This window comes from Eleutherodactylus coqui, chromosome 1 (assembly GCF_035609145.1).
Source record: "Eleutherodactylus coqui strain aEleCoq1 chromosome 1, aEleCoq1.hap1, whole genome shotgun sequence".
NCBI lineage: Eukaryota > Metazoa > Chordata > Amphibia > Anura > Eleutherodactylidae > Eleutherodactylus > Eleutherodactylus coqui.
Genome location: NC_089837.1, coordinates 12,262,292 through 12,275,660, shown reverse-complemented (window position 1 = coordinate 12,275,660; position 13,369 = coordinate 12,262,292). Strand labels below are relative to the sequence as shown.

The following is a 13,369-nucleotide window of genomic DNA, read 5'->3' as shown; positions in this document are numbered from 1 at the left end:
ATCAAAAATTATCAACAGTAGTTTATCAACAACTATGTACATAGTGTGGTTGCTACCGTTGCGTAAGGAGTTACTGTAACCCGGGTGGGAGGCAAAACCTCGCACCCAGATTTTAAAAGGCAAAAGTTCTCTGGTTCAAGTCAGTAAGAGACACCGGCAAGCTGAGTGTTCCCCCTGAGTAGGTGTCATGCTTATTATTAAATTCCAGGTCCATCGCCCTTGAATCTCAGGTAGGCCTTGTATTCTGCAGGATGGGCTATCTCTGCGCTACCTCTGCTATTTCTCTCAGACTAAGGAGGTGTGTTCCTCTGAGAGCCAGTCGGGAGGAATCTATTCTTCCGGTAAGACAGCCAGGTGACCAGACCTGCAGGTATTTGGCATGTTGTCTGCTCTCCCAAGTGGCTAATTCCAACTCTGTATTTCTAAAGCCAGAACTTTTTTATTGTTTTCATTGGAGAAACCATATTAGCGCTTGGGTTTTGTGGAATGAGTTATATGTTTAATGGCGCTATTTTGCACTTATTATTGTTAGCCATTTCAGAGGTCGGTAAAATGAGTACCCAGCTTGGTACCTGAAAGTGCTGCGTAATAAGTTGGCGCTATACAAATAACAAGATTTATTTATTTATTTAATTGTTCACGATTCTTGGCGATCCTGAAGGCGAGCTCCCTCCATGTTTTTCGGTTTTGCACTGCTTTTTTCAGTTGTGTGATATCCATGCCAGTATCAGCTTTGACATTATCGAGCCATCATGTCATTTGGTGGCCAGGTCTTCTTTTTACATAGTATATAGAGATGAGCGAGCACACTCATCCGAGCTTGATGCTCGTTCGAGCATTAGGGTACTCGAGATGCTCGTTACTCGAGTTGAACACCATGCGGTACTCGAGTCAATTCCATTTCCTTCCCTGCATGTTTAGCGCCATTTTCTAGCCAATAGACATGCGGGGAAGGCATTACCACTTCCTCCTGTGAGGTGCCAGCCCTATCCCACCCCCCCACCCCCCCCCGCAGTGAGTGTCTGGTGACATCAAGTGACCGCAGAGTACTTAAAGCGGTCCAGCCCGCGGCTCACCTCAGACACACACTGGCAGAGGTTAGGAAAAGTGCTGCTGCTGATACAGGGAAAGTGTTAGCATAGGTCCTGTCTTCAAGAACCCCAACGGTCCTTCTAAGGGCTACATCTGACCGTGTGCATTACTGTTGTGGCTGCTGGGAGTAGTTTTGCACGATTTTTTTTTCTTTCATCTCGGGCTGTGCAGGCCATTTCAGCTATAGCGTTCTCAGTCTGCAGTGTATTATACTGAGTATAGGGAAAGTGCTGCTACTGATATAGGGAAAGTGTTAGCGTAGATCCTGTCTTCAAAAAAACCCCAAAGCTCCTTCATTGGGCCACATATGACCGCGTGCATTTTACTTGGTGCCTGCTGGAAGAAGTAGTGCTTCCATTTTTGTATTACGCAACTAGGCCTGTCTGCAGCCTCTCAGTAAAATTTTTATTCAGGCTGCAGTGCCGTACAATACCGCTCTCACCGTGAAAGTGCACTCAAATATTTCTTAGCCTGCTGCGAACGACTCTATTTATTCTGTTCTGTGTCTGCAGTGCATTAGACAGTGGTCTCATCGCTAAACAATACTGTAATATTACCAGGGCCACTGCAAAGTATTTCAGCTCTGCCGATGTGCAGAGCTCTCACAATACCCTTTACTTGGTGGGGTTGAGATAGCCGAAGTTACCAGCACTATCCACTGGCTTTAGAGTCTTCTCCCACTCTACACAGCCTCTATTATCTACATGTCTCTGCGAATGATAAAGAACCCCTAGTTATCAGCGCAAGACAGCGGGTTCCTTTTTTCAAGTCACAGCATTGAGCCTCCATTATCTACAAGTCTCTGTGTGCGGTGAATTAAGCCACAGTTGTCAGTGCTATATAGTGGGGTAATTTATTTGGGCCCTGCTCTATTCTTAATGTGCCATGATGAGGAGTAGGGGTAATGGTCGAGGACATGGACGCAGACGAGGACGCGGACGTCAAAGCGAGGGTGTGAGCACAGGCCAAGTTCCTGGTCCAGGTGAATCACAGCCGGCTGCTGCGGGATTAGGAGAGAGGCAAGTTTCTGGAGTCCCCAGCTTCATATCCCAATTTATAGGTACGCTTGGTAGACCTTTATTATAAACAGAGAAGTGTGAGCAGGTCCTGTCGAGGTTGGCAGAAAATGCATCCAGCAATATATCGACCACCCAGTCTTCTACGCAGTCCACTACTACCGGTCTAGGGACTGCAACTCTGAATCCTCTGGCTGCTGCTCTTCCTTTCTCCCAGCCTCTTCACTCCATGAAAATGACATATTCTGAGCAGGCAGACTCCCAGGAACTGTTCTCGGGTCCCTGCCATGAGTGGGAAAAAATGGTTCCTCTCCCACCTGAGGAGTTTGTCGTGACCGATGCCCAACCTTTGGAAAGTTCCCGAAGTCCGGGTGATGAGGCTGGGGGCTTCCGGCAACTGACTCAAGAGATTTTTGTGCGTGAAGAGGATGATGATGATGATGAGACACAGTTGTCTGTCAGTGAGGTAGTAGTAAGGGCACTAAGTCCGAGGGAGGAGCGCACAGAAGAATCGGAGGAAGAGCAGTTAGACGATGAGGTGACTGACCCCACCTGGTTTGCTAAGCCTACCGAGGACAGGGGTTCAGAGTGGGAAGCAAGTCTAGCAGCAGGACAGGTTGGAAGAGGCAGTGGGGTGGCCAGGGGGAGAGGCAGGGCCAGAGGGAAGATTCCCTCAACTGTTTCCCAAAGCACCACCTCGCCGCAAGCCTCCGTGCAGAGGGCTAGGTGTTCAAAGGTGTGGATGTTTTTCAGTGAGAGCGCGGACGACCTGTGTCGCACCAAGATCAGCCAGGAGCCACCATTACCAGCCTCACCACCACCAGCATGCACAGGCATATGATGGCCAAGCACCCCACAAGGTGGGACGAAGGCCGTTCACCGGCTCTGGGTCACACCACTGCCTCTTCTCCTGTGCCCCAACTTGCCACACAGATCCAATCCCCCTCCCAGGACACAGGCATGAGCGCCTCCCGGTCTGCACTCACACCCTCACCTCCACTGTCCTCCACTCCATCCAGCAATGTCTCTCAGCGCAGCATTCAGCTGTCGCTAACACAAGCGTTGGAGCGAAAGCGCAAATATGCCGCCACACACCCGCACGCACAAGCTTTAACCCCTTTAGGACCAGGTTGTTTTGTACTTAAGGACCAGACACTTTTCAGGGATTTTACCCATGTGGCGGTTTTACTGCTCTATTTTTTTTCCTTTAGCTACCAAAATTATTTTTGCTGCGTTTTTTTTTCCCGTGACATATAGGACTATTTTTTTAATATCTTTTTCACTGACTTTTTTTCCGTTTTTTAGTTTTATTGGGGGTAAAATGATTTTTTTTAACATTTATAGTTTTTTTTTTTAATTATTTTTATATTTACACTAAAATAAAGTATGGGATCGGGTTCCTCTATTTACTTCGGATGTTTTGATATATAGTATGTATGGTTTTGGTTCACAGGGTGCATACGGCGACGGTTTTTGTTGGCGTCTGCTTTGTGTTATTCTCTTTCTTATGTATGTATTGTTGTTTTATTCTGTTATTTTGTTTTACTGATGTATGTAATTGTGTTTTTTACTATCTGTGTCCCCCATGACGTCATATAAGACCTCTGGGGGACACTCACTTTTTTTTTTTTTTACTTTATTTGACATTTTCCCACTGTAGCTAGGGGCGTCCATAGGATCCCCAGTTGCAGGGGAAAGCAACCCCTGTGGTGACATTAGTCACCTGCAGAGCTGCCAGGGTCTAATCTGACCCTCCAGCTCTGCATAGCAGGGAATCCCGGGAGGTCACATGACCCCCCCCCCCCCCCCCCCCGAGGCTCCCATAGTGAAAGAACTTCTTACTTTCACTTTGGCCAGACAGTGCTCTTTGAGCACTGTATATCGGGGAAGCAGAAGGCAGGAAGGGTTAAAAACCCCTCCTGCCTTCTGCCCCGGGTTATCAGCTGTCACTGACAGCTGATAACCCGTTCCTGCCTCTGACTGATTGCAGAGGCAGGAGGCTTAGAGCACCGCCGTATTTTTACTGTCGGTGGTCCTCTAAGCCCAGGACCAGCCGCCGTATATATACAGTGGCTGGTCGTAAATGGGTTAAATGTGCACATTGCCAAATTAATCAGCCTGGAGATGCTACCGTACAGGGTTGGGGAAATGGAGGCTTTCAAAAACATAATGGCTGTGGCGGTCCCGCGCTACTCGGTCCCAAGTCACCACTATTTTTCCCGGTGTGCCATCCCAGCCCTACACCAGCACGTCTCCCGCAACATCAATCGTGCCCTCACCAATGCGGTTACTGGGAATGTCCATTTAACCACGGACACAAGGACAAGTACTGGTGGGCAGGGCCACTAAATCTCCCTGACGGCCAATTGGGTAAATTTGGTGGAGGCTGGGAACGAGTCAGACCTAGGGACCGCTAACATCCTACCCACACCCAGAATAATGGTTCCTACCTCAGTGCTGGTATCTATGGCGTTTTATGCCACCTCCTCCAAACCCTCCCACTCATCCTCCTCTGCCTCCTCTACCTCTCAATTAAAAAGTGTGAGCACGTCACCAGCAGTCGATATCATGCGTCGCGACAGCACAACGGTGGGCAAGCGTCAGCAGGTCGTGCTGAAACTACTCAGCTTAGGTGACAAGAGGCACAAGGCCCTCGAACTGTTGCAGGGTCTGACAGAGCAGACCGGCCTCTGGCTTTCGCAGAGCCTCTAACAGGGCATGGTCGTGTGTGACAATGGCCGTAACCTGGTGGCGGTTCTGCAGCTTGGCAGCCTCACACATGTGCCATACCTGGCCCACGTCTGCAATCTGGTGGTTCAGCGGTTTCTGAAAAACAACCCACACTTGTCTGACCTGCTCGGCAAGGTGCGCCGCGTCTGCGCACATTTCCGCAAGTCCACCATGGACACTCCCACCCTGAGGACCCTGCAACATCGGTTGCAGCTGCCAGAGCACCGACTGCTGTGCGACGTGCCCACACGCTGGAATTCTACGCTGCACATATTGGCCAGGTTGTACGAGCAGGGTAGGGCAATAGTGGAATACCAGCTGCAATATGGGTGGCGTAGTGGTAGTCAGCCTCCCTAATTCTTGACTGAGGAGTGGGAGTGTATGCCAAATATCTGTCAGGTCCTCAGAAACTTTGAGGAGTCAACCCAGATGGTAAGCAGCGATGCGGCAATATAGGGTTACTATCCCGCTGCTTTGCCTGCTGAGAAGTTCGCTGCAAAGCATAAAGGCCGACACTTTGCGGTTGGAACAGGAGATGGGATCAAGTGACAGTATGTCACTTGATAGCCAGACCACCCTCATGTCTATATCTCAGCACGTTTTTGGAGGAGGAGGGGGAGGAGCAGGGGGAGGAGAGGGGGGAGAGACATCTGGGCACACTGCAGAGGGTACCCATGCTGCTTGCCTCTCATCTGTTCAGCGTGGATGGGCTGAAGAGGATCCTAAAAGGCATCTTCCTAGTGAGGACAGCGATCTGTTGCGTGCAGGCACCCTGGCACACATGGCTGACTTCATGTTAGGCTGCCTTTCTCGTGACGCTCACGTTAGACGCATTGTGCCCAGCACGGATTACTGGATCAGACAGCATGTCAAGCGCAGGCAGAGGAACGCTCTCCAAGGCTTTTGCCAGCTTTATGGCTCCCCAGCAAGACTGTGTCACCACTCCCCAGCCAAGGCTGAGTCAGAGGGAGCACTGTAAAAAGATGGTGATGGAGTATGTAGCCGATTGTACCACCGTCCTCTGTGATGCCTCTGCTTCACACAACTATTGAGTTTCAAAGCTGGACACGTGGCACGAACTTGCGCTGTACTAGAGAAATGTTACTGGGGTCTGCCTATACTTCTGCTGCAGAAATGTTACTGGGGTCCGCCTATACTTTTACTACAGAAATCTTACTGGGTTCTGCCTATACTTTTACTACAGAAATGTTACTGTTGTCTGCCTATACTTCTGCTACAGAAATGTTACCGGGGTCTGCCTATACTTCTGCTACAGAAATGTTACAGGGGTCTGCCTATACTTTTACTACGGAAATGTTACTGAGGTCTGCCTATACTTCTGCTACAGGAATGTTACTGGGGTCTGCCTATACTTCTGCTACAGGAATGTTACTGGGGTCCGTCTATACTTTAATTACTGAAATGTAACTGGGGTCTGCCTATACCTTTACTACAGAAATGAAACTGGGGTCTGCCTATACTTCTGCTACAGAAATGTTACAGGGGTCTGCCTATACTTTTACTACAGACATGTTACAGGGGTCTGCCTATACTTCTGCTACAGAAAAATTACAGGGGTCTACCTATACTTTTACTACAGAAATGTTACTGTTGTCTGCCTATACTTCTGCTACAGAAATGTTACAGGGGTCTGCCTATACTTTTACTACGGAAATGTTACTGAGGTCTGCCTATACTTCTGCTACAGGAATGTTACTGGGGTCTGCCTATACTTCTGCTACAGGAATGTTACTGGGGTCCGTCTATACTTTAATTACTGAAATGTAACTGGGGTCTGCCTATACTTTTACTACAGAAATGAAACTGGGGTCTGCCTATACTTCTGCTACAGAAATGTTACAGGGGTCTGCCTATACTTTTACTACAGAAATGTTACAGGGGTCTGCCTATACTTTTACTACAGACATGTTACAGGGGTCTGCCTATACTTCTGCTACAGAAAAATTACAGGGGTCTACCTATACTTTTACTACAGAAATGTTACTGTTGTCTGCCTATACTTCTGCTACAGAAATGTTACAGGGGTCTGCCTATACTTTTACTACGGAAATGTTACTGAGGTCTGCCTATACTTCTGCTACAGGAATGTTACTGGGGTCTGCCTATACTTCTGCTACAGGAATGTTACTGGGGTCCGTCTATACTTTTACTTCAGAAATGTTACTGTTGTCTGCGTATACTTCTGCTACAGAAATGTTACAGGGGTCTGCCTATACTTTTACTATGGAAATGTTACTGGGATCCGCCTATACTTTTACTTCAGAAATGGTACTGGGGTCTGCCTATACTTCTGCTACAGAAATGTTACTGGGGTCTGCCTGTACTTCTGCTACAGGACTGTTACTGAGGTCTGCCTATACTTTTACTACAGAAATGTTACAGGGGTCTGCCTATACTTTTACTACAGAAATGTTACTGCGGTCTGCCTGTACTTTTGCTACAGAAATGTTACAGGGGTCTGCCTATACTTCTGCTACAGGAATGTTACAGGGGTCTGCCTATACTATGGGTGCACAAAGACTTCCAATTGCGGTGTTTTACCTATCTGGCACAAATACACTGACTGACTAGAGCAGAAATGTGAGCTGAGGCCAAGGTCCTTGGCGGGGTGAAATTCTCCCATGTTTGGGCACTCTGATTTCCTCCTGTGTAATACCATCTTTGTGCACTGACAGCATAGGCGAGCCCAAGGAACTCAAAGACTTCCCCTTACGGTGTTGAGCTATCTGTGAGGGGACACATGGATTCCCCATTGCTATGTAACTCGTGGCACCTTGTGTCACACAAGGTGGAGGCTGGGACTGAGCCTGACCCTGGGCCCGCTCACATACTTCCCACACAGACTATGGCGGGCCATGGTCAGGGTTTCTTGGCCTTGTAATGCCACCTCCTCCTCCTGCTTGGGGTCAGGGGATCAGCACTGGGCAACATGTATTTTCTCTCTTTTTACCACAGTTATCTGAGACAGTGGTTTGGGCCAAACAAGAGGAGCGTTACTGCATTAATGAGACGTTCACTGCTGTACTATCATCGAGTCCGCTTTATACCCACGATTGCTGAGGGTGTGTGCAGAGGCCGAGATCCTCAGCGGAGTGAAAGTCTGACATGTTTGGGCACTGTAATTTCTTCATGTCTATTACTTTCCTTGAGTTCCTTTGGCTCGCCTATGCTGTGGTTGCACAAAGACTTCCCATAGCGGTGTTTTACCTGTCTGGCAAAAATACACTGACTGACTTTGGCAGGGTGCAGAGTGCAGATGGCTTTCCCCTTGCGGTGACGATTGAGCTATCCGACACCTACACAGAATGAATAGTGTGTGGACACATGAAATTCCCATTGCTATGTAACTCACAGCACCTTGGATCACACAAGGTGGAGGCTGGTACGTCAATCTATCATCAATTCTCAACAGCATTGTGGGCTATCACCCACACTTTTAAAGAGGGTCGCTGCCTGGCCCTGCCAACCCTCTGCAGTGTGTGCTTCCTTTTCCTCCACATCCAGTACGCACTTATAACTAGACATGAGGGTGGTGTGGCTATGAAGCGAGCGTGTGGCATGAGGGCAGCTAAACGCTGGGCAGGGAAAATTTTGTGTCCGCTGTGGACGCAGGGTCGTGCGGGGGGTTGGACAACAATGCCAGCATGTAACCCAGGAGAAGAGGCTGCTAGGTCACTCGCAAGCAGTGATTGTCCTTGGTTGCAGGTAGCGTGGTGCTTTAACTAAGATATGCCAGCGCGTGTACCTTGCTAATAAGGGTTTGTCTGAATTAAATTGGTAGGGGGGTGATGCCAGACTGTTGCCCCCATTTTGGCTTAATAGTGGGACCTGGGTGCCTCAGATGCAGCCATGCATGGTGCCCCTGCCCTTACCTATCTGTTTCTGTGGTGTTTCCATGGCTCTCAGATGTTTTCTGGAGTTTGAGAAGTCATCAGCTATGCAGCGCTTCGGTCCCATACAAAAATGCTCGAGTCTCCCATTGATTTCAATGGGGTTCGTTACTCGAAACGAGCTCTCGAGCATCGCGGAAAGTTCGACTCGAGTACCGAGCACCTGAGCATTTAATATACTGACAGTCAGCCTATGCTGGCTAGCTCCATTCCTATCCATTGCATCAGGGTTTCAGCTCTATGATACAGTTGAAACCAGCTGTTAATCGCGCGGGATAAGCTCCTGAGACTGTACCATCCTCATGTCTCACATTTACGACTTTGTCAGTTTTTTTTACCACCTACTAGCACCATAAATGTGCACCACGAGGACGGAACAAGTTAAATGGGTTATCCATATTATATTATTCAAAAACCATCTGTTAAGCCAGTGATTCCCAACCAGGGTGCCGTGAGTGGCGCGGCTCTCCAGCTGGAAATCACGTCGGTAGTAGTGTATTATGTTGCCATCGGAAGTATATACCAGCCGTTACATTTGCTGATGCCCCCAGCTTGTGATAGGCTGTGGGCACTCTCAGTCAAACATGTTCCGGCCCCCTGCTGCCTTTTCTGCTGAATGTCCCCATGCCGGTCCTCTTGCTCCTCCCTTTACTGCTGCTAATTTCACTCTTCCCCGGCGGGCCGCGGCTTAAAACCCCTGCCTCCCCTGACATTAGTGGTCCCTGGCCCTCTGCCTGCTCCGCTGTGCGCTATAGACCGCCGGAGCTCTTGCTGCTGCTGGCCTCACTGATCCCCACCCCTATGGCTGCTGTGGTCGGTGCAGCTGCGCTGCCACTGTCGGCCGCACAGCTGTCACTCACCCCACCTCGGTGCTGTGTGCTCTCCTCGGCTCTACTCTGTTCCGGCTGCAGGGCGTCCCGGCTGCTGACACTTGGTCCTGGTGGCGGCATTGCTGTGCAGGTATGTGTGTGTGTGTGTGTGGGGGGGTTAAGAAGAAGTTTGTGCCCCTGCTTTAGGATTGAGGCTACCATTACTTTTACTATTAGGCTTACATTATTAAGTGTAAACAGCTAATAATGTAAGCCTTAGGCTGCCTGTCCACGGGTGAGTTTTCATTGCGTTCCCTGCGGCGATAAACCATACTCCGATTTGCCCCGATTCTCGACGATCAGCCTATCTATCAGATAGGCTGACTGGTGGAGATTCGTATGCCGGATCCTGCTCCCGGGTGGTGGCTCCCGCAGTGGAGATCCGCCGCAGGATACCGCATCAACCGTGCACAGGCAGCCTAACAGGCAGAAATGCTGCAGCGGGATTTCCCGCTGAATTTCTGCCCCTGACCGCCTGCATAGGATTGCATTACAAAACGCAATCCTAAGCAGACGGCCACGATTTGTCCATGGAAAACAAATTGCGACATGTTCTATTTCTGGGTGGATCTTGAAGAGGCCAAACATAAATGTCACGCCCGGCTCTGCTCTGCAAATGTTCCGGCTGGCTGGCAGCCGGCACATTACAGAGTCGGAGCCGCGTGAGAAGGTAAGACCCGCACTGGTCCCTGCAGGGATGCGAGTCGGGTACCGCTGCGAGATTACTCGCATGGGATCTGACCCGGCCGTCTGCAGGCGGCCTTACACTCAAACTACCCCTAACCCACCAGCATGGGCACAAACTCCCTCCACGCTGCTGTCAACCTCTGAGCTTTGCTGCTTATTATTACTTGGGGGTGTTAATATTACTACTAGGGCCACAATAGGGGGTCGTCCTGACTACTGCGGTCGCAATAGGGGGTCGCTCTGACTACTGCGGTCGCAATAGGGGGTCGCTCTGACTGCTGCGGTCACAATAGGGGGTCGCTCTGACTACTGAGGCTGCAATAGGGGGTCGCTCTGACTACTGGGGCAGCAAGAGGGGTCGCTCTGACTACTGAGGGAGGAAAAGGGGGTCGCTCTGACTACTGGGGCAGCAAAAGGGGGTCGCTCTGACTACTGTGGCAGCAATAGGGGTCGCTATCACTACTGTGGCCGCGATAGGAGTCGTTATTACTACTGGGGTCGCTATTACTACTGGGGCAGCAATAATAGTCGCTATTACTACTAGGGTCGCTATTACTACTGGGGCCGCAAAAGGGGGTTACCTATTACTGGCAGGGCCAGAATAATTACTACTGAGGCCACTGTGGGGGTCACCATTACTACTGGGGACACCAAAATAGGGTGGGGTCGCCATTACCACTGGGGCCACCAAAATAGGGGGGGTCACCATTCCCATCGGGGCCACCAATATAGGGGGGTTGCCATTCCCACCGGGGCCACCAAAATAGGAGGGGGGGGGGGTCGCAAGTACCACCGGGGCAACCAATATAGGGGGTTGCCTTTACTGCCAAGGCCACCAATATAGGGAGTCACTATTACTACTGGGGCCACCAATATAGGGGGTCACTATTACTACTGGGGCCAGCAATATAGGAGGTCGCTATTACTACCGGGGCCACCAACATGGGGGGGGGGGCACTATTACTACACAGGGTGGATTAGTTGTGGAATCCATAGTAGCTGTAGCATCAAAGTGGATGAGATTTTGAAAATCATCCACACGGTGTGGAAAAAATCTGCACAAAAGCCATGTGGACACTGATATGAGGTGCGGGATTTGATTCCACAACATGGTAATTTTAAATATAATGTATATCAATAGCTCACCCAGCGCTCCAGTGTTCCTTCCTGTGTGGTTTTGAAAGCACCCCTGTCTTTTTTATAATGATGAAGATGAAAATTCTATGTCGTAAAGAGCCACGCCCCTAACACACCCTAGCCACACCTTAACCACACCCCCATCTGGGAGGGGTGCCGCGCCGTAAATTTTTTTTTCCCAGGGGTGCCTCAAGACTGATAAGCTTGGGGAACACTGCATTAACCAGCCTCTGTGCTCCTCAATCTACACTTATCCTCTGCCTTCCTCCTTCTAGACTAATCTTCTGTCTTCTACATTACTCCATGCTCCTCCTTCTTGACTACTACATTATTTTATTCTTCCCCTTTTACAACTGTACTCTGTCCTCCTCCTTCTAGGCTCGTACTCTGCTTCTGGTACTGAGTTTTGTCGTATCAATATCATATTCGCATACAACTTGCCTATCTAAATGCACTGTTGTGCTGATAACACTCAAATATAGCTCTCTAGCCCATATATTTCCTCTCTATCAAGAATTCCAGAGTGTCTGTCATCTATATCCTTCTCCTACCCTCCCACTTTCAAAAACTCAACATGGAGAGAACAGAGTTCATTATATTTCTCTCTTATCATCAAACCCCCGGCCAGACCTATCAATCACTCCACACTCTCCTGAGTCATACAAGTTCACTGCCTCGGGATTACCTTTGATTGTGGTCTGTTCTTTATACTGTCAAAGAATTTTTAAAGAAGTACATCTAGATCAGGTAAAATCACTAAGTAAGAGTCACAAATGACTAAGCTGTTAACCAAGAAATCTGAATCCAGTTAATGGTAATGAGGCTCTGGAAGTCCAGGCACCCAACACCGTACTTTTATTGAGAGGAAAGAAAAGGCATAACTATCATATAGATATTGGAAGGCTTATACAAATGTCACATTATCAAGATAGAAGGTTATATACATTTTTGGCTAAAAGATTATTTTTTCAGGCTCAAGATATATTTGGCGTAAACACATTGGAATTTGCAAAAGTCTTGTAAACAGCACAATTAAAGGATAACCCCTACACACTCAGCAATTCTTGCAACATCCTGATACAATTTCTAAGATAATTTGGCGAATAATTGTGTCTCCACAGTTTGGGCAAGTACAAGATTTCAAAAGTCTGTACATGGTTCATGATCAGGCCATCGTGTTCCTTCTGAATGCCTTAAAGGGATCATCAGAATGAACCATGAGCTTTGAACCAAACTAAATTTCTCTCACAATTCCTTCCTTAATTATCTCTGAGATGGCTTTCAAGGATGCTACCCTATCTAGAGAACTTAAAACACAGTAGACCTGCTATCTTTGCTATGCTCACTAGCCCTGCCTGTCACGACCTGCCCCAAGGAAAGTCAGGAGATCTTCCTCCTACTCCTCTGTCCCATCCCCCAACTCGTTCAGGTCTCTACTGTCCCTATATCTGCCCTAACATGGTTACTCCAAACAAGTAGCGAGTGAGGGGTCATATGATTCCAAGATGTTCCATCAAAAATTAAAGTATATGTGAATAAATGAGTCCAATAATAGTCCATTATAGTAAATTGTCCATGGTATGCATATTGTAGTCCATTAGTTTTGTGTATCTTTCAAGGAGCATGAAATCCTTTTAAAGTACGCTCTCAAATCCACAATACATGCAGTTGTCGAATTTCTGCAGCGTATGCTTTCCACATAAGGTACAAAGTGCTTAATCGGTTGTCAGAACAGTCATAAGGTGCGTCTCAGTATTTTGTACATCCATACATTTCTTAAGGGATTGTGCTGGAAAACATCTACAATTAGTACTCATGATTTTCTTAGATATCATATTAACAATCTTAACGATGGTGACAATCACCAAAATCAATAATACTCCTTGCAAGAACATATTTACAACTCCCAAAATCATGCCACCCAAAC

General features: G+C 48.3%; 1 protein-coding gene across 1 annotated transcript in view; it reads left to right on the top strand.

The window, feature by feature from the left end:
- Positions 1 to 13,369, top strand: part of LOC136611741 (vomeronasal type-2 receptor 26-like) — a 166,900-nt gene that overhangs the window by 134,883 nt on the left and 18,648 nt on the right. The gene's annotated exons all lie outside the window — the stretch shown is intronic.